This window comes from Sinohyriopsis cumingii, chromosome 8, assembly GCF_028554795.1.
Source record: "Sinohyriopsis cumingii isolate HCF-2022 chromosome 8, ASM2855479v2, whole genome shotgun sequence".
NCBI classification, from domain to species: domain Eukaryota; kingdom Metazoa; phylum Mollusca; class Bivalvia; order Unionida; family Unionidae; genus Sinohyriopsis; species Sinohyriopsis cumingii.
The window spans coordinates 40,309,854-40,337,789 of record NC_142968.1 but is presented as its reverse complement, the minus strand read 5'-3'; the positions used below and the strand labels follow the sequence as shown (position 1 = coordinate 40,337,789).

Sequence of the window (27,936 nt, the reverse complement as noted above, 5' to 3'; positions counted from 1 at the left end):
ATCACCGTAACATTATCGTTTGCAGTACATTGTCATCATTTTTATACAAACAATACATTGTGGAAATACACGATGTATCAGGTAATCAAAACATCTGAGTACAAAACAAAACACGTCTGCTTACTTTAAGTTTCAAAAGGAATACAAGATATAGGAATGGCTCTGAAATAGAAATAAAAATTGATTGTTCAGTTCTATCCGTTTATTCATCTTCTATTACGACTATATTGTACAACACTACCCCGCGTGATAGATCTTACAACTAATTTTAATGATTCAAAATGCATATTCATGTGACCTAACTCAGCCAATAAGTATTAACTTCTAAGATACCATCTGCCCATTCATTCCAATTGTACAAAGGCCGAATCTCGTACATTTTTCTACAAATAATTTCATTAGTTACTGTGAAGTCGTATGTAAGCATATATTTTGAAGAACCTGCAACTTTGACGTTCTTTAATATCCCTAAAACAAGTCCTAGTCACGTATTCAAAATGTGAAGATTATATGTTAAATTACGACCATGAATAAAAAATATACAAAGTCAGATTAAATCATGAACCAGAAGTGACAGAAAATATGGATTTACATACATTTACACCTTCCTTCATAAAGAAAATAAAGATTAACGAAGTAAAGCTTTCTTTTTTATTTTAATCAGACACACAAATGATAATGAAATTACACAGGAAGATTGATGATGAATGTACAAAATTGTATACAAAATAAAGCTTTGAAACTCCTGTAGGCATGAACGTGCATCTGCAAATAAATTTTATTTTGGCTTGAAGAGCCAAAAGTCGATGTTGTATTATTACAACATCAAACTCAATCTTAAAAACCTCTGATTTTTATTTTTCAGTTTGCTTATGAAAGCCAGGGCGTTGAGACAATTAAATACGATAATCGAAGAAGGAGCAGACTAATATAAACTTCAAAGTGTCATAAACCCAAACTTTTAATCCAAAACAACTCCTTCTCTATAGTGGATTATTTTTTCTGGTGCTTAGTTATTTTGTAGAGAAATAGCACACAGGATGATTCAGTTTTATGCTCCTAAATTAATACTCCACAAACCCCTACGTCACTTGCATTGACATATATTTAAAATGTTTGATTCGAAATCTGGAGCTGAAAGAACTAGATCACTTGAAGTATGGCATTTAATATATCTAACGCCTCCTGTCGTTTGTCAGAACAATACAACTGTTTATATCTACTCAACAGATTGGTCTGGGGCTAAATATTTACGGAACAATTTGATCAAATTTTCCGATAATATCAACAAATATGACAACTCGTATTAGTTCCTTTTTACCAATAGGCAAAGGGGTTAGATTTAAATTAGTTTCTACAGGCTTGACTTGACCACGTCCTAGATAATAAGTCATACATTACTCAAATTAACGTTCTAGATATATATAAAATGGAGAAATACGCAAAGTTTTCGCAACATAAACCATTCAAAATAAATATAAATAGGAAGTACAAGGGAATAAAATATTAAAAATATTAAAAAGAAGTTACATAAAACAATAAAGTAACACTTGTAAATCCTTAAAACAAATAGTAAGTGTTAACTGAGGAGAAAAGTTTCATAAATATATTACACAGTTTGTTATATAATCCACTCCCAAAGAATATAATCAACACCTATACTCTTAATCAATTGTAAATCATCAGCCAATAAACAGCCCGCAGATAAAATTATTTATCCTGATTGGTTATTAATTTTAAACCAAGAACAAAATATTATCAGTCTGAGGCTAGTTCGAGCATGAAAATATGAGGATACAATTCGAACTCATATTCACACGAGAAAGGTTTCAATATTTTCTACAGGTGTCCTACGATAGACGATTACAATAGAGAAAATTATTATATTGTGTATCCACTTATTACTGATGACCATGGAACCAGTCAAGCTGTAAAAATATAAATAATATATGGTTGTTACTAGCCTATTTTCTCAAATTGTGTGTAGTTTTATATTGCATGCATTTGTTATGATATAGATTTTGCAAAATCATTATCGAGGTCGAAATTAAACTACAACAACTAAATAAATGTGAAAACAGAAAATAGAAATGTTTGCAAAGTTGAGAAACTAGAGGGAATATATTATCAAATGACGCCAACATGAAAAACAATTCATATAAATAACATCCTTGATCTGAAATACTCTAAGTTCAGTGGATATAATTTGAGTGGTAAAAACACAAACAACAAAATATATCAGCGAATCAGATACATGTTGAGTATATAATATTTCATCTTTATTTCAAACTCATCTACCTATTATTGTCAGTTAATTACATACCATACTTAGGCCCATCAGTAATTCTTATAAAAGGGCTAACGGATGATGAAAGCTAATAATGGCGGATTTTATTTGCGTTTTGGTAGTGCAAGTGGTTTTAGTAGAGATACAAATGTCTCTAGAAATATGAGGTATAGCGGACCATAACTGCTTTATGCTCCCAAGAAAGACCGACTTAAGATATTGCACTCAAAAACACCAAAGTGATCATCAAAGACAAAACAAAGCAAACAAAACGATGAATGGGATTCAAGAGCAAAATTTAAATTGTGTTGGTTTGTCACCTCATTATGTTGCCTTTTTGCCTCCATTGATGCAGCATTGTTATTTGGTTGTGCTGTAGCTTCCTAAAACTGACATGCACCTTAATAGTAGTAGCGCATCACCATTTCCAATGTGTTATAATTACTTAAGTATCTTTATTTGGCTCTGATAGGGAGTAAACGGTTGACTATATTTTCAAAATTTCTTTTATATACTGAGACGCTTTAACGTCTTCCTTATTGCTCAACTGACAAATAAAATCGTTGGCCTGAATACGCAAAAGGAATACTTGAAAGTTTGATGTGTCTAGATTATTATTGTAAAGGTAATGAATAATGATTACAATTACAATAAAAGATGGTAGTAGTTGATTAAAATTACAATTTTTCTGTCACACTGTCTGTTATTTAGAATTTTAACGTAGCTTTAACAATTGCTCAGTCATATCGCTACGATGTCTGCAGTGGGGCAGTTTATAGTGATGTCTAGCACTAGGACATCATGTCGCTGAAATGTAGCATACTGTCCCACCCAGTCACATCACCCTGACACCAGGCCGACCAGTCCTAACAGTATCCTCTTAATGTTGAGCGCCAAGCAAGGCAGCTGTTAGTACCATTTTTTAGAAGTCTAGGGTATGAAACGGCCGGGGATCGAACCCACAACCTGCCACATCCGAGGCGGACGCTCTAACGACTAGGCCACTAGAGCGGTCTCTGTCACACTAAATTAATCAATTACTGTTTACATTTTCATTCGGTTAATCAGAGTATAATTATATTACTTCTCTTCAGCCTGTGGCAACTAACAATTCTTAACGTTAATTAACGTTTTGCACATAACGATGTTTTCGCACTAAGTGTTCCACGTAACAAATTGAATAAAATATTGTAGTACTAATGTCTCAAAATGTGTAAGCACTTCGTTTTCACAATAGAACAGTTTCTAAAATATATAACACGACCAAAACACAATGACAAATAATACATGTAATATAAATTTATTCTAGCACAGCGTAAGTTTTTCTAGAATTTGTCATCAATGAAAACATTATGATTACATTTTTGGACGCGTTGATTGCAATTACAATTTTATATTTAAAATAATTGATTACTTAATTGATTACTTTTATAATTCAGTACAGCAACGTTTATGTCTCTGAAGAATAAATAAATGCCAAGAGAAACAACTTTAAAGCTATTCATCCTTTTCTCCACATCTGAGAAAAACCCAAATATTTTGAGAAGCATCAGAAGATAACCCAACACCAGAAAAAAGTGAGCAATTGATGTCAGGGCTCTAAAACTAATGCATATATGAATAGGGAATTTCTTTTGTCCCAAGTCAATTTTGTTAGATGCTTCTGATAACGATTTATCCATAAAATCTCACGAATACCTTGAACAAATAACTAATCCATGTAGACACATCGGGGATTCTTCACTAAGTCGGCTCAATGAGATTTGGATTGGTTAAAAACTAAACAATCTCTTTGCTGTGCCATTGATCTTAACTCCTGATCCTTTGACACCAAATCAATAGGGTTATTCTGTCCCCAAGTGCAAACCATTTCTGGCATCCGTTGATGGTAGAGAACTTCAGTTATCATGGAAAAACAAAAATGGTACAGCCGAACATCACAACAAAATTATATTGCCATATGGTAGCCAAATATATCTGTCACAATATAAATATTGCAGAAAGAGCCTGAAAATATAAATAGATCTAATCGGGCACATACCAGTTGTTGCAAAGAAGTTAGTTATCAAAGGTTATTTGCCTAGGTTAGTGAGTTTTGATTAATCATGCTTACAAGGATTCATTAAAAATAACAAAATTTAAAACATTCTTGATTCAATTTTAGCAAACAATACATAACTGTAATAAGAGCACAAACTTGAACAAGCATCCTATAGATTCATTATTAGCCTCAACTAATTTGTGCTTAAATGTGTTTATAAGAATTGCTTAAATATGCTCAGTTTGATTTTATCAAAACGATAAAGAAATGTGCACACCAACTGGTCGCAGTCAACGGAATCAATTCAGGTCTTGGGATCAACGGAAGTTATCCTAATATCAAATTAGGCTTGGGTTCGCTTGCAGTTTTTATCATGCACACAGAAAAGTGTGATGAAGGGATAGTACAAAATAAAATATCATCACTTGGTTGGAGGAGACATATCAGAGCTATTACACTGACACAAATTGTAAATTTTCTCAATGAAACTTGCATGTAATTATCATCTTTACGTCATGTTGTACTGCTATATTCGGATATAACAAAAAGGGTCTATATCAGCACGAACAGTATCTGTCTGATAAGGTTTTGTTTTAAATAATGAAAAATTTGTATACATATATATATATATATATATATATAGAGAGAGAGAGAGAGAGAGAGAGAGAGAGAGAGAGAGAGAGAAAGAGAGGAATACGATACATGGTTAGCAGCTTCAGTTATATGCACAGTATGCAATGCTGCTATTAATTTCTATTTTGTTCTCAAATAAAGCCCAAAATAATCCGTCTTTTCTGTACAAGACCGAGGAAGGCACAATAGTTGGTATTGATGAAACAGAAATCGTTTTTATAGAAAATATAAAAGATGAATTTCAAGGCAGTAAATGAGCATTACGAAATAAACGTCTTCACAGAAAATGGCATGAAGTAAATAAAACAGTATTAAGACAAAGTGAAGAAACTTAAGTAAAGTTATCGCTGGAAAGGCCGTAAAGATTCTTGTGGAACGTGAAAAGAAAGAAGTGTTGACAAAGATCTGAGAGGGATAAACAATCTACTATTCAATAAAGTATTAAAAAATCCAGAAACCAAGTTCTCAAGTTAGAATTTTAAAGAAAATAAAGGCAGAAAGAGCTATAACATGTTTGATAGAACCCACAACGGGATAAGTTTACAATTCACTTGCATACAAACATTGTTTGTTATTGCTGACATTGCAACACAAGAAGAAGAAAAACAGCTTTGGATATGCATATTAATTAATAATATCATCTTGTTGACAGCAAATATGGAAGTGCGTTTCATTCTCCATGCCCTTGCAAACTTGTTCATTGCTGCTTTAGTAGCTTAAGAATTTCCCCCAAACCAGATTTAAATATATTAAAATCTATATAAGTGTGTAACCGATTTAGACCAACAGGTTTCCATGAATGAAAAGTTATAATATTTATTTGACAATGTACCAAATGCGATACCGTAGCTTTTGTCTTCGTTTCACCTCGTTGCCCATGTAGTCTTACCTGCATTACCGATTACCGTGAACTTTGTATGATTGGAGGAAATTGGGTTGTAATATTCCAAAGGACTGGACGATTTAATCGAGTACAAACAATTGACAGTTTCAGCTTTTCAGCGACATAGAACAAATTAGGATTTTAACTCTAAATGGGAATAACCGAATCTCTGAAAAGGATTGGCTCAGTATCGTCAACTGGACTAACCAATTCTTCATTCGTACAAAATGTTTCAAGCGATTCCTGCATTTAGATTGAATTCATGATGTCGTCAACTGGGCTCGTGACTGTGACAGAAAGTGTTGCTTAAGAAATATTATTAAAATTGCTTCCCTGCCTCAATTTTTTGGCCCACGAGTACTTGTTGACTTTCTTTTGAAGTTTTATATTCTTACGAAATGCACGTTGTAGATGTTAGAAAAAGCAACGGCAGTCTAAAGAAATGTTTACTACAGATTTAGTTTCTTATATAGTATTGCATGATCAATAAATCCAATGGAAAACGATACAGTAAAGAATTCTTCAGTGCATCGTTTTAAAATAATGAAAATGACATTGCTTTTGAAATAACCAAAAGAACTGCCTAGTTTTATTTTCACTATTGCACGATAATAACGTTTGAAAACAAATTATTAAAATATTTGATCACTTTTATATTTAAATCTTAAATGTCTTACTACAATACTACAGCTGATACTAGCTACAATATTACAGAGACAGCATGAAAGATCGATTTTGAAACTTTAGCCTAATTGTCACATTCCAATTTTATGTCATGTGGTCCCTAGATATAGACCATACAATTCTAAGCAGGGGAGGCTGGTGTTTTAAGTAAAAACAATAGCTTGAAAAATATCCTTCTTATGATTTATAGAATATATTACTTATCATATTAATACATTTTAATAAACAAAAGAAAGCATCTTGAGGTAAAAAGAAAATGAATTGATTGTTCCATTTGTCAGGAGCACGAACCAATGGCGAACCATTGACAAACTTCAGGAAATAAGCAAACTTGGACAAGCTCGGAAGAAAGGTACCTCGCAAATGATTTTTAGGTTCATAAACAGCTGACAACGACGAATAAACCGACTAGATATAGCTGAATTTCCCATGGTGATTTTTATTATCACAATATTTAAAGCAAGCGATAAATTCAAGTTTAAGGGCATGATGCATGGATTTGCATATTACATATACTACTTTGAATTTATTTTACCTAGTCATGCCTCTTACCGCGACATTTTAGCATTTTTGAGAATCGCTCCCTGTATCATGAATATATCGGAATTCATGCAATTCTGAAATTGCCATTGTTGAAAGAGGAAATTTAGTTTAGATAATGTCTGTACACATTCTTCTTGGTATGTTTTTCAAGAAACTTTCTTTTGGGCTGTTTCTACGTGACTTTTTCGGATAAGTTTTCTAAGAGATTATCTTTTTGGTATGTTTTCAGAGCAGGAACGCAAAATAAGGCTACGTGTATTACAAGGTCTTCTTGCACCTGTCCACACCCCACACTAAATATATTCATGACTATGATCCATTTCAGCATCAAGTTTGCATCCAGTGGCTTGAGGCGTGCAGTAACTGTGACTGAGTCATGTGACCACCTCAATCACTTATCGGACATTATACGATTATTGGAGCATCAGACGTGGACTATATGCGGTTCATGATATGAACGAGGTTACATACAACTGTATGAAATGAATACAAACTGATTCCCTCATTTAACTTGAAATATGAGCTAGTTTAGTTAAGCATGCACATCAAATGTCAAATATATATTCTCTTAAACTCATCTTGACATGCTGTAGGTCCAGTTCCAAGAACATTATTTTGGGGGAGGGCTTTAAAATAAGCAGGCTATGGGTGTGTATGATAGAACCGCACAATCCTGCATATTCCACAGGGGTCTCTTCTTGGATCTGTTGTCTTCGTTCTATACACCCAGTCGCTCTCAAGTGTCATAGATCATCATCCAGTATCTCACAAACTGCACCCTGATGACACCCAAATATACAAATTTAGCCACCCAACTGAAGTTGATGTTACCATCCAAGGTGAAGAAAGGTTCATTTCTAATGTAAAATCATGGATGACATGTAACAACTGCAGATGAATGATGATAAAACTGAGGCCATTCTGATCACAGCACAAAGACTTTTTCATTCACATCCTTTACCTCAAACAATATCAGCAACACCAACATTAAATTCACACAATCAGTACTTAACCTAGGTGTTTCTCTGGACAGTAGTCTCACATTGCACCAACATGTCATAAACATATGCAAGGCTGCATATCTTGAGCTGAGACGCGTCAGCTCCATTCGCAAATATCATTCAGTTGATGCCACTAAAACACTCGTGTGTTCATTATTATTTTCGAGACTGGACTATTGTAACTCAATATGTCTGGTTCATCTCAATATCTACTCCAGAAACTTGAAAAAGTTCAAAACACAGCTGCTCGGATCATACTTAGAGTACCAAAATCAAAGCACACCTCCCCACTGCTCTGTACCCTACACTGGCTATCCAGAATCAAACACAAAATTTGTTTTCTGTGTCTGTGCTACGTTTCACTGTCGGACTCTAGTCCATCATACCTATCAGACCTTACCCATGTGTACACACCAGCAATTTACTTACGCTCCTTTTCTGACAATCATATACTTGTTATTCCAAGTATGAAAACAAAATCATATGGACAGCGTTCTTTTGCATACCAGGGCCCAGCAACGTGGAATGAATTGTCCACTGAACTTAGACACAATGACACAGTGATTCCATTCAAGAGTGCTCTCAAAACTCACTTATTTCGACTGCAGGAACAAACTTAAAGACCTAATAATGTTTCCTACCTTAAATATTCTCAGCATGTTATTTATGTTTTCTAATTTCATGGTGTTTGTTTTTGTAATCATATCATTATATGTTGTTTTTTATCTTATAGGTGTTGTCTAATGTTGTAAAGCGCTTAGAGCTTCTAAAGATTAGGCGCTATACAAAGTCCTCATTATTATTATTATTATTATTATTATTATTAAATAGTTCCGTGGCATAATCTTAACCACCTAGCTATGGAAGGAAACGTAACGTACGAAACGTTCCGGTGCTTTCTGTCTGATGTTTTCATTTTTGTTATGTGGAGGAGAGAGTGAAGTACACCGCCTTCACCATGCACATTTGCTTACAATAACACGACCCATTGTCATAATGTCCCTGCTTTAGGTCACTTGTTTTCATGTACTTTCATTAAGCTACTTCAGTACATCGGTTACTCAACAAAAAATAAAATATGGCATATCAATATCGATATCATATATAATAAAAGAAACGTAAAGGTACAAACGTATAATAAAACTTAATTCACAGAAGTAGGGCATTAAAATATGTATTACTGCATCACAGCAAATTTTGAGTTGTTGATGGAATGGCCGTTGCCTGGCGGGAAGTTGATTGGCCACTTCACATCATTTAGTTAGGATTAGTATAAGGACTTACAGATTGGGAAAAAGGCATACAAAGATGGAGTTTGTTCAGGGTATGTATCCAAATTTCATCGAAGTAACTGACAGTGACATGATTTTTCACAATATGCTGCTCATATCAATCTGTAGATGTTGTGTTCATGACCTTATTGATACATGAATTATCTCGAGAATTGTGAGTTTATAATACTGCGTTTAAAATAAAGCAGATTCAAACCTTTCTCTGTTTTATTTATTTCTTTTGTTTATTTATTTATATACCACCAATGTATCTAGGTGATGGAAAGGATAGGACGATTAGAGATGGACAATAACGTTCTTCATGTGGGAAAACGAAATATGGACAATAATGTTCTTCATGTGATAAGACGAAAGATAGAAAATAATATTCTTCACGTTGTGAAAGAAATTTTAAAGAATCTTTAGACATTTAATCGATAAAATTCGCATGATTTACAAATTCTGTACAACCCTAGTACTGTGGGTTACCAAATTTAGGAAATATCTGCATTTGATTTTGCATTTACCGATACAGAATGATCGTGATTGTGTCGGAATGGACGCTGCATTTATGACGCATAGCTAACACTGCCTATTGATACCCTAACAGTACTGTCATGTAAATTAAGCTCGACCCGGTCGTCGCCTCTGTGTGTGTGTGTGTGTGTGTGTGTGTCTACTAATAACTAGGCTCACTTCGCTTATCATTGAATATGTGGTTTGTAACATGATATAAAAGAGTATTGAAATGAACAACTGTTAACAAGTCACGAAGTGTAAGATAATTAAACATACAGTGTTTCAAATACTGCGAAGGATGTATGACGAGATAAGTAAACCACGTCAAAATGAAAATCTTTTGTCTCTTTTAGCAAATGTGATTTAGAATACTTACCAACCCCTACTAACTAGTAATAAAAAGAACAGAAACATTTTATCAATAATAAATGTATATATGCAAGTATAAATGAACTTTTATATTCTATTTTTTGATAATTCGCGAACCTTGGAAAGAGTTTAATTGAGTAAAGTGGACATTGGATGGCTCTGTATAAAATGTACGTGAAGAAAGATTGAATTACCACTTATGAAGTAGAATAAGTATGCATATAATTTTTCCTACATTATTATCTATCTTACTATAGTGTGCGGAAAGTTAGTACATACAAATATACACAAGCAATCTAAGGAATGTGAAATCGAATGAAAGCGTGTATATATCAATCACTATTACCAGCGAGATGTGCCGTTGCGACGACATTAGAAGATAAGAGGAGTTTGTTTAATCGCATCATCCTCTACCTTTTCCATAAAGACGCACAGGAAACCTCCAATGCAATTCGCCGTCAATAACAAATATATTCGGAACTAATTTTCTTCACATGATTAAATATGGCTGTGGAAGGAGATAAAGTCAAAACAGAACAGCTTTGTATCTTTCTCACTATTCCCATAATATTTGTGAATATGTTTGGAAAAAAACTATTTCTTATGCTATTTCTGGACCTGACGGAAATGAGTGAGCGATGTTCCGATTTTCTTCGAGCCCATAGAGACTATATAGAGCTTAATTATGTTAACACTTTGTAACATTACTAAGAATGAATGACTTTTCCTTTTGAGTAACAAACAAGTACAGAAGGAGAAACGTACAACTGAGTATATATATATATATATATATATATATATATATATATATATATATATATATATATATATATATATATATATATATTACGCGGGATGTATAAAATTTTCATTAAAAGGAAACGGGATTTGCCAAGTTTCCTTTAAATGAAAAATTTATATAACGAATGATATATCATACAGCGAACATACTGTACATATAGTTTATTTATATCACATACAAATATACATATTTGCCTTTTGAACGGAGTTAAGACTGGCTACGGACAACTGTGTATCGACCAAGAAAATGAACTCACATCGCTGCCGAGTGTGGCTGGTATACAACATAGTTCTATGATTTATTTGGCTATTCACAATCACTTTTGCATATTATTAAGTTAATTATCTCTTTTGGAGTTTCTATTTTTATTCACATTGATTAAATCAATATAAGGCACACTTATGATTTACACATTAAAGATGGTTTTAATGAAAAAAGTAGAGAACTACAAGCACATAGTTACATTCTTTAACACTGAAATGTCAGCCATTCACGTACACGCGCATGGAATTTAATGTGGAATAGAAATTAAGCAAAATGACGAACCAGAAAGATTTAATTAGAATAGTTTAATATTTTTAACTTTGACCTAAGCCATTATTCTGCAGTTGATTCTATCTCAATGATGAATTTCCACACTTCTGAACAATGGTAAGAGAGAGAGAGAGAGAGAGAGAGAGAGAGAGAGAGAGTTTACGGTCGGTGTTACTGTTACTAAAGCAGAATAATGACCTAGATCAACTGTAAATATATTAAAATATTTTAATTGCCTCTTGTTCGCTCGTCATTACGCTTAGTTTCTATTCCACATTAATTTCCATGCGCCGTTAGTTGAATGGCTTAGAGTTCATGAGAATGGCGTAGTTAATTATGTGTTTCTAGTGGTGACCTTTTATGATAAAACTATCTTTCACGTTTAAATCATTTGTGTATATTATATTCATTTAATCAATGTGATGAAAAATATAAACTCAAACTGAAAACAATCAACTTATCAATATGCAAAGACGATTGTGAATAGCCACAAAAGGCATAGAACTAGATTTTGTAGCGGAAACACTAGGGTTGTGAGGAGTTCATTCACTAGGTCAATACACAGCTGCCTGTATTAAATCTTAAATCCGTTCAAAAGGCAAATATATGTATTTGTATGAGATATAAATATAATGGAAGTTCGGTATGTACGCTATCAAGCCTCGTTTTCTTTTAATGAAAAATGTATACATCCCGTAGTATATCGTGGATACAACGTATATACTACACACACACACACACACACACACACATATATATATATATATATATATATATATATATATATATATATATATATATATATATATATATATATAACAACATGGCATTTAAAATGTTGGTATATTGTAAATTGATATACCAATACTATTGGTATATCAAATTGTGATAAACTGTAGGCCTATATATCAATGATGATTTTGCACTCATTAATCACTAATTACTTAAAATAACGATGAAAGGTATAAAAAGTCCCGTTTTCTAAATGACTTTAAAATGGTACACGATTTCCTTGCAATTATTTCTTTTTTCCTTTCCCCTTTCTCCTATCACGCATAAGGGTCAACATACGCAGTTATATGGAGTGACAGAGAAAAGCAATTTGGGTTGGAGGAAAACCTTAAAACTGATCTTGCACCAAGTAACCTACAAGAATATGGTTAGTCATAACGGTATGTTTACACTTTCCTTGGGATCTATCTACAGTGTTCATAGTAGGAATAGCCGGTCGACACTACAAGTTAAATTTGTTGGTTACGAGGCACACATACCGTATCGTATTTAATGCTTTATTGTTGTTGTTGTTGTTTCTAAAAACTATCGAAATGTTCAAAAATTATTAATTAAATATGAAATTATCCAAACGGCCCACCCACCACCCCCCGCTCTGTTTCTCTCTCTGTGGATCTTCTTAGCAGGATAAGAGCGAAAATATCCATGAAAATACGGGCGTTGGGAATTTTACGACGATGTCTCTGGACCTATGAATGATGTTAAATTTAAATCAAACCGTCTAAAGGTAAATGAGAGAGAGAGAGAGAGAGAGAGAGAGAGAGAGAGAGAGAGAGAGAGAGAGAATTGTGTGCTCAGTAGTAATGTTAATTAAAACAGAATAATAACTTAGACCAATTACAAATATATTAAAATGTTTCAATTCGCTTGTCATTTCTGTTAGTTTCTATTCCACGCTAATGCCATACGCCAGTACGTGAATGCCTAAGCGTTCAGTGTATACAAGAATCTACAGTGCTCGTAATGTTCTACTTTCGTCATAAAAACAATCTTTCGTGTTTAAATCATACGTCTGTCTTATATTGATTTATTCAATATGAATACAAGTAGAAACTTGAAAAGACAACAATCAAATTATAAATTTGCAAATGTGATTGTGAACAACAAGAAAAGTCATAGAACTACATTTTGTAGCGGACACACCCGCAGGGATGTGAGGAGTTCATTCACTAGGTCAATGCACAGTTGCCCGGAACATATCTTAACTCCGTTCAAAGGGAAAGTATGTGTATTTTTATGTGATGTAAATAAAATATATGTATAGTATGCACGCTGTATTAATGATATACCACTCGTTGTATAAATTTTTCATTAATAGCAAGCTCTGCAAGCCTTTAAATGAAAAATGTATACATCTCATGGTATATCGCTGATACTATATATATATATATATATATATATATATATATATATATATATATATATATATATATATATATATATACTTGTTTAGAAAATCAACAACAATTTGTTTACGGTAACGTAAGTTACTTAACTTGCTTGATTACTGACTTGCCTATGAGAGTTATGTCACAAAGAGGTAGGTAAAAATGTAGACAAAAGATATTATGGCATCATGGTAGGACTATATATAAAGTCAGCTGACAAAGCTGAAAAAAGTCGTTTATATGTACTTGGTGCTCTTTATTATTTATCTGTAAACCTCCATCTGCAATACCTTTCATCCATTAACGAATTATTATAAAACGACTTTATGATACCAAATGGCTTTGGTATTATACCGACTTGACGTGATTTAGCTCGAAATATATTCCTAATGAAATAGGGTCTACACATACTTACAGCTTTGGGAAATGGTTCCTGTGATTATGAAACGGAATACAATCAACAGAAACAGTGACTGGGAAGCAGAGCCCATTGTTCCTCTGAATATAATCACCATCCGTCTATGAAGAGTTGTAGTGCTGAAAATGTATGTGACAAATGCTGTTTATGTATACTGACTTCTACAAATAGTAGTCTTGTGATGAAACATAAAACCACGTCGTTAAGCATATACATATACATGAACAAGCCTTATCAAAGACATTATTCTGTTATAAAATAAATCAACAGAAATAAAACGTAAATGCTGCGACTTAAAAAGGAATGCACAACTGTCTGGACAGAGCTTAGTTCCACAGAACATTGTGTGAACTTTTCGGAGTACGTGAGGAAGAAAAATAGCATTACCAGAAGTCCGAAAATCTGCGAAAAGCCCATGGAACAAAGAGAAGGATATGTTCTTTGTCCAGATAACCGGATTACTCGAAGTAAAGAAGGTGAGAAAATCCCTTACCCTTCAAGCGTTGTCTTTTGAATGAAACTATCTCTTAATTTATTAGTAATGATTCTCCTATAATAATTCAATCCTATTTTAAATTTTCGAATCCTGCATATATATAAAAGTACTTGAATTTCATGGACCTTAATGTTCACGACGTCTGTTCCTGCGTAAAACATCTAAATTCCACTTTTAGCGACAGGTAGATTTGTTTCTTAAACATACGTCAACAACTTCTGTCGACGGCCATGTATGATTGAAATATAGGGCTATCGAGCTTAGCAAAATGTCGTTCAGCAATCCTTAGGTGTTATGATACAGATCACTTTAAGATAAGAATTTTAGCTAGGCATTGGCGATATGTTCATGACAAATAATCGTACTTCTCAGTCTGCTACGCTTTTGTCTCTATGGGCAGATAGGCCTCTGAACTATTCATATCGCAGATGATTCAAAAAGTCATTCATCGATTCGCCTTTTTGAATTGAACAAAATAATGATTTTCTAATTCTTGTATCGAAGATAACAGGCGAAATGAGTGGAGAAAAAGTCATATAAACATCCATAATTTCAGTAACATTTAAAATATGCATTTTTTTCAGAGGAGAGTCGAATAAAGGATTAATAACTCCAGAATTTATCTTACATACATGCAAATATAAATAGAACTTGTTATCTTACGCGCATATATATATATATATATATATATATATATATATATATATATATATATATATATATATATATATATATATATATATATATATATATATATATATAATAAGCAAACGCAGAGTAAAAGTCTAAGAAATATTCTAAAATCCTGCAAATTAAAACACTAGGGGGAATTTTAAACAAGAGATATAAGAAGAAAAGGTTGTGTAACAATAAGAAAGTAGGTGGTCATTGTGTTCATCACCTAACGAACCAGAATATATGAACATAAATCCAGGTTGTGAACAAATTATAGAAACACAGCGTAACGTAAAATCTAAAAGAAAGATGTAAAGGAAATGGTGAACGAAGATCATGGGCAAGAACTTTAATATAATAATAATAATAATAATAATAATAATAATAATGATAATAATAATAATAATAATAATAATAATAATAATAATATTTGAAATTACTTGGGCAAATATTATGACATAAATTGCGTACGGGTGAAACAATGGTGAAGGGAAGGTTAAATATTTGAAGATTTAGGTCAAAGTCCCAATCAGTTTTTAATTGTAGTATCCGGAATCATTCCTTAGGTGTGCGTTCTTTATTAGTCCACCCAAGGTTTGGCACAACTATCCAGTAAAATTGTAGTGGTTGGTGAATGTCGTGTTGACTGCGTTGTTAAGATGGCTTTTGTGATTATTAATTTGCTCTCTGAAATCAACTGTTTCGTTAATGTATTAAGTAACACAGATCTTACATGTGAGAAGATGCACTGCCTCTTTGCATATTCGTGCGTTCATGCATACAATGTATTTTTATTTTCGTTTAGTAGAGATGTACATACTAAATTTGGTTTGTTTCACTTTATGAATCTCTAGCCCTCTTATATGAGATGTGCCTTTTTTGGTTCACCAGTCAACGGGTCAGAGATATATAATAGAAGACAATAAGACATCTCATCATGGGTGTCAGATCAAAGATTTTTTCGTACGAGTAAATTTAAACCTTCCACGTATGTATGGGTATTGGTAACAGTGGTAAGATAGTACACAATCCGACGTCACTAGCTATTGATGTAATGAGGATCACACTAAAGTATTTTGGACATCATTTAAACACAAACACACTAAACACACATTATCAACAAACAAACACACATACAGACACACAAACGCACGCACGCACACTAATTCAGATCCCAAGCACCATCTCTGATTTCAATAGCATCAACATTTAAAACTTTTTATCTGATTACATAGTCACCTACATCCCTTGCTTATGCTTATTGTAAAAGGAATACAACAAAAGAGATTAAATGCGCATCTGGTACAATGATGTCCAAAACGTTGTTGATTGATTTTAGACTCTTATATTTTTATTGTGAACTTAGCTTTACACGTGAAGCCATATAATCGTCCGACTAAAGATTAACAACAAAAAATATCCCAATTATTACACCAAGTCCTTTTTGTAAAAGTCGAAGTTATTTGAGTCACAATGTAAAAGGAAAGGACAAGGATGCTCCCATTACCTTATAAGACCGACTAAAGACATCGATAAAAGTATTTAAAGTTTATACATGTGCAATACAATGGTATCATAGTAATGACTACGTATACGTATACCGTCACCTTATAGGGTGATGCAAGTATTCTGTGTATATTATTATATTCATTAACTTGCAGCTCTGTCAAATTAAACATTATTAAAGTGACTTGTCTCAATTCATTCATTTTCATGTTGAAAAAGAAAACAGAAATAAGAGAGAGAGAGTAAGGGAGAGGTAAATATCTTGACAAGTCAGCTATAGTATGATGTTCATTAATAGTTGAAAAGTACAAGGCGAATCTTTTGTCCCAAATGGCATCACGTTGCATTCATAAATTCTATCTCGAGCCAAGAATGCTGAAATTTCTTCCCGCTTTCCTTCAGTGGAATTTACCAGAATGCTTTGAAAAGGTCAAACTTTGTGACATATTTTGCATGTCAAATTTTTGGACTGCAGTCATTCAATTATTGGAAATAGCAAAATAATTTATTTTGCTCACACTATTCACTTTTCTATAGTCTGTGCACACGGAGAAGGTCGTATCTGGGTGGGTACAAATATCCATGGCGAACTCCAGTAAATTTTACTCGATACTATGCATTCATTCTCCAGCATATGCTTGATTTTTTCTACGAACAGTCCTGTCTGAGAGGGTCCATCCTATACGAATGGCATTTCATAGGTTTGATATTTACCATTTCAACGTCATGGTAGATTTTATTTGTTCGCATAGAAAGATATGGAAAGAAGTACTCATATTCAAGTAACAACTGTTTTAATTCATTATTTTTTTTCTGCTGCAGATGTGAATAATTCTGGTCTAGATTCTTCATATGTTGTAAATTCCTAGGACTGGTTACATCCATGGCATTACTGTCCGATGTCATTCTGTGGAATAAATCCTCACTATGTTTAACAGATACATCTAAATTGATTGCATGGTAAACCTGTCCCTCTTTTAATATTTGCCTTGAACATATTTCTATGGGAAAATCCTTTTGTTTTCGCCTCACAGGAGTATTAATGTATATATATATATATATATATATATATATATATATATATATATATATATATATATATATATATATATATATATATATATATATATATATATATATATATATATATAACTTTCATTCTAAGTTTAAAAAGGACCATACTCTCTAATCTGAAGAAAATTTGAAGAAAGAGCAAGATTGAAACGTCCTTCCGATTGTACTTTTGTTGAACCCTAATTTCATTTTTCACTTCAATTCTTGGATGCATAACTTGCTGGAAAATCCCAGACTGAATGTTTAATCCTTGATCAAATTATACCGATTTAGGAAGGCCAAATAATGTAAGAAAAAACTTTATTAAAATCTTTTACTAAGGGTTTAGTTTAAATATTCCTCAGAGGAATTGTCTCTGGGAAACTTGTAGACGCACACATCATGGTCAACAAGTTTTGATATCCTGACTTAGTCTTAGGTAAGGGACCCATAGGCTACCAGTGTTCTGCTACATTGTTCTCCAAATACTTGAATAGGTTCCAGATGAGCCTTTTGTACCTTCTGGCTGGGTTTACCTACCAATTGACAAGTGTGACAAGGTCTGCATTATTTGCAAACATCACTTTAAATATTTGGCCAATACAAGTGACACAAAGATCTTGTGATCAGTCTTAATAGTCCGTAAATGACCAGCCAAATGAGTTTCAGGGGATAAACTATGAATTTCTCGTCTACGCGGCAATGGAATTACAATTCCATCGCCCAATGACCATTCATCACTATCACATACCTCAGGTGGTCTCCATTTTCTCGTAAAGACGACATTTTTAAGAAAAAAAACCAAATATCTACTTATGAGGCTTTACCTTTGCTAATAGGTCTCTGAAACAAACGCTATATCTCGATATTTCTCGTGTTCGACATGTGATTGTCTTTTGAGAAGTAAAAAATGATCACAATCATCAATATCTTTTGATTGATCAATACGAGGATGCAAATTAACTTCGTCAAAAGTCTGTCCAATACACGTGTTACCTAAATGAATAGTTTCCTGATCAACATCATTCTCAAGTGCTTCTTTTGCCATAGCTCCATTAATTGAGCAAAATAGGTATAAATCAGTGATTTAATTTATAATAGGATCGACTTTCTGATGCAAACAGTAATTGTCATTTAGAAATGGATTAATTATAATCTTATTTCCAGCTAGGTCATTGCCAAATAATAAAAAATATCATTAATGGGTAAAGAAAACAAGGTTCAGACTCCTAGTGTCACGTGACCTGAGACTAAGTTTGATGACAAATTTACACAATGGAGAAGAACATTAACAAAGCTGCACTCTACTTACTTGATAATAACATGATCATTTAGAACATGACTTCTCAGTAAAATTCAAAGTATTTGATAATAATGAATGGATTATAATTCCCACAATAAAATCGCAGACTGACGTCTGTTTCATCAAACAAATGTATTGCTTTCAATATATGACCATGACCTTGAACTCTTAGAAATAAGAGCATTTGGAACAGAACAGGTAGGTCTTGATTATGTTGCTTAATTTTCAGTTTGTAAGAATCAGAAAGGACGTTCCTCTCTTTTTGCAGTAGGTACACGTAGGAAGAGTGAATGATTTCTGATCAATTTAATCAGAAACATGATGTCTAAAAGTTGTGCCAGTGTTGGGTTTGAAGTGCTATTCTTGGCCTCTTCAACTGTATGAATTGCCAGAATGTTTCATAAAATTTAATAACGTACTTTTCTGAGTACTACCTATCAAATAACTGCTCTTTTTCACTCGTAATTTTTACATTGGTTTGTGCAGAGACTTTTTATAGTTCCTAAACTTTGGTCGATAGTCTCATGCACCAACTCATAAATCTTCAAGATACACTCCATAATCAGATCATAATCAGCACTTTCTGTACTAACACTGTTCTTTTAAAATTTTCTGCCATTTGTTCACAAGAAGGAAAATATTTATCTACTTCTTTTTCTTTTAAAGTGGGTGCTAACCTAATATTCTTAGTAACATCAGAACTTGAACTTGTATGTACAGTGGAAATGAAATTTTTCTTTCCAGCTCTAAACTGAAAGTTTCTTTCTTCCTTTTCTCTTTCTCTCTGCAATTCTCTGTCTTATTTTCAAATTGCATCTTCGTTTGCATAATCATGACTTCTCTTTCTCTCACTGTCCTATGTTTGCACCTGCAATTGTATTTGTCTGTCTGTTTTCTCTGCATCTGCATTTGTTTTTCTCTTTCCTCTTTCTGAAGCTCAAGGTTTCTTAACTAGATTTCATTCTTGGAGCCTCATTAATCAAATCCAAAGCACTTTATCCAAAACATTCTTTTCTACCAAACATTGGTCCCCTTTTTTATGCTTCGTTATGGAAGTCTTTTTCTCAGGAAAGATCATATTTTCTGGCAAGCTGGACCAATTCACCTTTTTCAAGGAATCTAACCGTTCTTGGGTAGGATTTGAAATAATCATCTCTACCTTAGATGACATTATTAAAACAAAAATATCTAAATTGTAAAATAATACGTGGGACTTAAATAATTAATTAGATATGTTTCTGAAATATTTCATTGAAATTTCTATCCCTAGGACAATCACCCAACTTTCTATTACGACTCTATGGTATTAAAATAAGTAAGAGAAACGAGTGAGAAGCAACACACTTCGTATAATTCAGATTATAATATACATTTTCCTCGAATTCAAACTAAATATGTAAGTAAATAACTTACGTTATTGCGAATTGAATCCAAAATAGTCTGGACTTACAGACACAAAATCTAATGACAAAAATTCTGAGTAAACTTTGGTGGAAATCCAAATTAAATCCAACGTTGAAGGTGTTCGTGTGGTTTGGTGGTATGTGTAGTGGGGAAGTGCCAGAAACCTTTTGCCGGATCATAATAATGCAATTTAACAATGTATCCCTATTTGAATTCTCACTATAAGTTCAAATCTCTATTTTCAAGAATGTTGTTTATGATGTGCACTTTGTATTTCTAGTGAATAAATAGTTCAAACTAAGGATTGTGACATCTTCGCCGAAATAGAGGCTTACTCAAACTAGCCCTGGAAAATTATCTGAGATTACTATATTTACTGCAATTGTTTTGGCATGTCCTTGAAATGTACGACCCCAAAAAATATCCCTTTAGAACAGAGGTGGGCAAACTTTCCAGTGCAAGTGCCGCATGCATAAATTTACACCTTGTCGCGGGACGCATAGTTCATTAAGTAAAATAATTAATATTTGAAATAGCATAAACAAAAGGTTTTTCTAAATAACATCTAATTAATTTTCAGTTGCTAATATGTTGTTAATATTTGAAAACTTAAACTTAAACTTCAAAAGAAGCACATTTATTTGATACACAGAGTAACATAAACAGGGTCAGTGCGAATGATGACTTGTTCCTAGGCCGCATGAAAACCCTTGGCGGGCCGCATGCGGCCCGCGGGCCGTAGTTCACCCACCCCTGCTTTAGAACCTATTTAATTAGAACGCTTACGAAATCAGCATGCCAGAACAGACATTTAGATCATATGACCCTATGTGACATGGTCTTGAAGATAGATGAAAGCTTATACACGAAACCTTGATGATCGATGGATAAGAAAGTGTCAGAAGCGCAGTAATTGAATAATAAGACTGATCAGGACTGGATTCAATTTATGAAAATACATTGTTAAGATGTGCATTGCATGATTTGGATCATCCTTTAAAATAGTTATGAACACTTTTTAAAAGTAAATGAAGACCATTGACTATTGTATCGTCATATTACAAAATGTGTAATAATGTCGCAACGATTACAAAATGCTTAATGTTGAAGTTAAAAAAAACAATGCATTCGTTTATGTTTTCGATAACTTGACTACGCTTCACTATTTCTATGTACCAAAATAATTTGATATACTATTTTCTCAAAAAGATGAAAATGTAGTAATATTGAATTAGACTATGTTTTTTGTATTTCAAATAGACTATGTATTTGTGTACCGTATACGATTGCTCAAAGATTCCTCTCGAAATGCTGTTTTTGTCATTTCTGTCTATAAAGTAACACGTTTATATTTCATTTGAGATTCCAAAGCAAGAATACTACCAAACGGATGATGAAGAACACACAGTAAGAACACTATCAAACGGATGATGAAGAACACAATGCAAGAACACTACCAAACGAATGAGGAAGAACACACGGCAAGAACACTACCAAACGAATGAGGAAGAACACACAACAAGAACATTATCAAACGGATGAGGATGTACACACAGCAAAAACACTACCAAACGGATGATGAAGAACACACAGCAAGAACACTATCAAACGGATGATGGAGAACACACATCAAGAACATTAACAAACGGATGAGGAAGAACACACAGTTAAACAAACAGAAACAATTTCTCTAAAAACAAAAAAGATAAAATAAAATAAAACGAAGTTTTAGAAGTTATTGAAAGACAAAATCGAGTAATCGTACTGAAATAATGGTTCTCTTTCACGATGATAATAAAGACATACAAGTAGTGAAGTGGGATACCCTGGTGACAATGTGAATTAGCATTACTAGACCCCTTGGGACGATATAGCGACAAGACTTTTAAGTGCACCCTGGGACTGTATGGCGACAAGGGACTATTGGGTTTGTATAGCGACAAGGGAAAGTGGGGACTGTATAGCGTCTGACGTCACGATAGGGGAGATTGGTAACAATGTTGAAACTAGGGGGAGGTGACGTCACAGTACTCAGCAATGAGCTACTTGGCCATGCCTTTGAGTCGAATGCCAAAAACGTTTGGAATGACAGAAATGGCCAAAGGTTATTTTCCGCACTTTTTCAATACCGAAGATAATCAACACGTTGTTCTACCCCATTTGCCTGAGGCTCACGATTACGAATCCGACAACATGCATACCGATCAAAGAGAAGCTTTCTGCGCTTGGTACCAATCTCACGCCTCGGATCCCTTCGCCTATCAGGAAGAAATGTTAAAGTAGTGTCGTTCCGACGTGGACATTTTACGGCGTTGCGGTGGAAAATTTCGAAAACTATTAATGAAACACGGAGGGGTCCATCCTTTTAGAGAAGCTTGCACCATTGTCAAAGCATGTTCCTTAGTGTACTGTCAACGATTCATGCCCCAAAACACCCTGTCTGTCATCAGCCCTCAAACGACCAATTTTGTTAAACGTCAATAGCCAGTCAAAGCCCTACGCTGGTTACATTACTTGTACGACAAGGAAGACAAATGGATTCAGCACGACCGCAAGGAGGAGGCGAAAAGACCATCGAAACGTAATCGGTAGATGGCAGGGACTTAGAAAACCCCAAGATCGTGTACGAGTTTAACGGTTGCTTATTTCACGGATGTCCCGTCTGTTACCCTGAACGTGGCACTAAAAATAAGTTATTACAACGAACCATGGAAGACTTGTACCAGGCCACTTGTAAGCGACGCTTGAAGTTAGAACAGCAAGGATATCAAGTGGTGGAAATGTGGGAAGACAAGTACGATCACCGTTTGAAAACCGATCCCGAGTTTATACGTATCGTGGAAAGTTACAAGGTGATGGACCCCCCTTAACCCAAGTGATAGTTTGTACGGAGGACGGACAAATTCGACGTGTTTGCTGTACCAAGCTGATGAAGAAAACGGAGAAGAAATCAAATACTTGGACGTGTGTTTACTGTATCCATGTGCAAATATTGTGGCGTTCCTGCAGGGTACCCGCAATTGTTGACGGAACACATCGACCTTGACCACATTCGACAATACGAAGGCTTGATCAAGAGCAAAGTTTTGCCTCCCACCGACTTGTAGTATCCCGTGTTACTTCACCATTGCCAAGGAAAACTGATGTTTCCCTTGTGCCATACTTGTGCCGAAACGTGCAACCAAGACCAGCCTTGTCAGCACACCCAGGAAGAACGCTCCTTGACGGGAAAGTTTGTCAGCGTGTAATTGTTCAAAGCTCTGGACATGGGATACCAACTGTTATAAATATACGACATTTATCACTTTCCCAAGACAGAAATAATACAAGGGTGACGAGACTCAGAAAGGCATTTTCGCAGACTACGTTGATGCTTTTTTGAAATTTAAACAAGAAGCCAGTGGCTATCCTTACTGGTGTCACACTCCCGAAGATGAAAACTTCATTCAAAGAGAAATACTGGGAACAAGTAGGCATCACTTTAGACCACATCGAGAAAAACCAAGACAGGCGATCGTTTGCCAAAGTGGTGTTAATATGTTTGTGGGGGTAAAATGGCACAACGACCGTGTTTATCCAAGACGGAGTATTTGACAGAACCTTCTAGCTACTTCCATATGATTCACGACAAAACCAAATACATGAAACACGTGGACGTCGTTCGCTAGGATTTGATCTTAGTCAATTACGAAGAAGATCTGGACTTTGTACAAGCCGACGAATTTGGAAATGTCATCATTGCGGCTTACGTGACATCCCATGATCGCTTAAAATTGTACGAAGCTTTAGAACTGTTAGAGAATCGAGTCCCGTACTTTGACACGGACAGTTTCATCTACACTGATTGCCCGGTTCAACGTCACCCTGACTTCGAAGGAGACCGTTTATGAGCTTGGACAGACGAAGACCCCGACGGGAAAATTTTAAGTTTTGCTAGTGGCGGTCCTAAATATTACGGCTACGAATACCGCGACAAACAAGGAAAAGTGCACACCGAGTGTAAAGTGAAAGGATTGACTCAATTATCGCACCAGTCGAGTGGTAAACTTTGGAGTATTGAAAGAAGCCTTGCAGTCTGGAGAGAATGGAAACTTTAAAGTGACCACCTACCAACCGAACAAGATTGTACGTTTACCCACTCACCAAATCGTCAGTCGACCCTTGGAAAAAGTCTATCAAATTGTGTACCAGAAGCGAGTGCGTCGTCCCAAACACTTCACTTTGCCGTATGGATATGTCGGTATAAAAATTGGATGCAAGAGGATAGCCACCAACAAGAAGGATGACTTCGCCACAACAAGAATCGAATGATAAACCCAATGAGAACTCCAAGTTCAAACCCTACCATTTTCCGGTCTTCTTGCCTGACTATTGTGATTGTGCCCGTCGATTTGAAACGTTTCAAAAAATGGTCCACGGATAGGGAAGGATTACCTACTTTGAATGTTTTAGCTAGAACAGTATTTGTGTACTTGGGACCTGAGACTGGATTGGGATACGAAGTACAGTGTTTCAGTTGCGGCCTGAAGTTATGAATGGATCTATGTATCTATAATGATTCAGCTATTCTGGAACATACTCGATGGTCTCCGCACTGTCCTTACCTTTCTATGGCCTTTCCACCCATTACACTACGGTACAATTATGACGGTACCTTAGAGAAGGTAGTACAGTTGTCCAGGAAGAAAAAAAAGGAGAACTTCCAAAACTATACATAAAAAAGGAACGACGAGACTTCAATTCGACTAGTATAAAAAGGGACAATATGTAAGATCGATAGTTCATTTTGACTACCAAAACCAAGCGAGAAAGATGAATACGTTCAGAGAAACACAAAACAAGTTCAGAGAGGCACAATTCAAGTTCCGTGATTCTCAAGTGGAGTGCGATGCTGTGCCTTGCTTTGAGAGCGACGCAGTAAAGCATCATGGGAACTTTGTTCTCACTACTACTACTACCACTACACCTATCATGGAAAGTGATGATATGCGTGTCGAACCTGATGGATGCGAAAGCGATGCCAATCGTGATCGTGGACTCTTTACTGGTTTTCATTGCGGATGGAAACCTTCACGTCTACCACACTATGTATGTCATCCAGCCCTGAACAAACTCCTGCCTATGTCACCCTACCCTCATCGAAACGAACCTGTGACAGACGAATATTCGTTCCCTGTGCGTTTGCCTGAATACTACGACTCTGAAAATCGTCTTCAATCGTTCAAAGGAAAATGGCCTAAATATATGGGAGGACCGACCCCTGAAGAATTATAAAGGGGCCGGATTTTCTACTTGGGCGAAGGGGATAAAGTCAAGTGCTTCAGTTGCGGTGTGTCACTACACCAGTGGGAACAACGAGATTCAGTATACCTTGAACATGCTCGATGGTCTCCGAATTGTCACTACTTACCTTTAGTGGGACCGAGTCATTGAAGTGACTTACCATGTCGTTTAAGAAACCAGATAGCCTAGGAGTCAAACGTTGGACAACACCGAGATCAGTATTTAAGCCCCAATTATAAAAATGATATTCAAGCATTACCAAACGAACTGCAAGAGAAGATCTACAAGGAAGTTTGGCAGGGACTTGCCAGAGCAAAATCTCAATGGGTGATTGTAGTACTTTTGTGTCGAGAAATTCACAAGAGGAAAATGAAAGAAGTCAACAAACGGATTAGATTTGTCTGTATCAAGTGTGCGTTTACCCTATTATTCTACTTTAGACCGGTTACATTAGAAGATTTCAGTGGCATTCTTGATCGTTACCCTGAATGGCAGTGGCCAGAAATTACTCACAATGTTGATTACCTTCACTCTAGGAGACGATTGTAAATACAATAATACTGACTGATATGATCATGGATATTGTACAAGAGAACATTCGTGGCTTGCCTGTGGAGTTGAGAGAACGCATTTACCGAGAGTTGATCAAAATACAAGTGACACGCAAACTGAAAATCATGTCTCGAATTTCAAATTATGCTCTTTTCCAAAGTATAAGAAGACTTGTTATGAGTGGAGAATACATCAGTCACAAAGGTAAACGAGGCTATTGGTCACGACCCAGTGACTCCAAAAAAAGAGTATATAATTATTTGTACTGTACAAGAGAACATTTTGGGCTTGCCTGAGGAGTTGAGAGAACGGATTTACCGAGAACTGGTCAAAATACAAGTAAAACGTAAAGAACAATTGCATCCGTTATGTCACTGATGTTTAAACCGTTGGTACCTGAATGCTATAAAAGGACTCATTCAGATGAAAGTGTTTCAGTGGTCAGACATTCATCAACTATCCATTGGTTCCAAAGATTGGTTTGTTACGGATGATCCTATCTGCTACAAGGTAGACTTACTGCAAAGAATTCCAGAGGGAGAGTTAGAGAGTTACCAAAATCTTTTACACAATGTCAACATATTGAAAGAGGAAACTTCCGAACGGTGTCTTTTGATGTGCAAGTTAGTGACTAAACTATTTAGATACGCCACTGGAGTAAAATCATCTCTGTGCAGAAAGTACACTTATTGTCTTCGAAGAAAAGAAGTATAAAAACAGGATACCATGCCACAACCTTTATCAGAAGTGATTCAACAGATTCCGTGGAAGGAAATCAATGACACTATTCAAACAGTGGAAGATTACCAACACGTATTACGAAACTTGTATCCAATCAATTGGGGTCGACGTGTGATGTTTGTCTTAGTGACTTGTTTTCTGGGATTTTGTTTACCAGCGATTCCTTGTGGACACATTACGAACAATACTGACCACCCAATCAAACATGAAAGTGGTTCCTTTAAATGTCCACTAGAGACTCATCTTGCGCGAAGCCTTGCGTTTTCATCTGGATACTTCTCGACCTCTACGGTAAAAATGATTGTGTAGCTTGTGACTTACACCCTCACTGGACAGATATACGTGACTGGAAAAATTGGGGTTTGAGGCTTGGACTCAAAAAGTAGCCCATTCTGCTCAAGAGTTGTGATCCTCCATTCCAACGTCTAATGAAAAAGTCACTTTTCAACCAGTGTTAGCGACAGTACCAGAAGAACCCGTCACCGATGACAACCACTCCTTTCAGGACAGAACTGTCATGGTTATTCCCAAAAGGCTATTTCGGGAGGACAGTTACCCCATGTAGAGCCTGTAAGAACATTACACATTGTCCTTAGGACATCTTGTTTAACAAAAACATGTTGTACAGAAACTTGTTTTTAATCCACTTTGATCATTTTGATGTGCATTTTATCGTTGTACTTAAACATTTGGCTTTTATTATATTTTAATCTTTCGTGTTTATTTTTAAAAAGTCAATAAACGTGTCCTGAAAAAGC

The 27,936-nt window shown here is 34.9% G+C and overlaps 1 protein-coding gene across 1 annotated transcript in view; it reads right to left on the bottom strand.

Moving 5' to 3' along the window:
- The window catches only part of LOC149793334 (contactin-3-like), a 112,788-nt gene that overhangs the window by 63,640 nt on the left and 21,212 nt on the right, over positions 1-27,936 (bottom strand). The window contains exon 2 of the mRNA XM_089966357.1: positions 14,163-14,284. The gene's annotated coding sequence lies outside the window, so the exon portion shown is untranslated. The remainder of the gene's footprint in view (positions 1-14,162; positions 14,285-27,936) is intronic.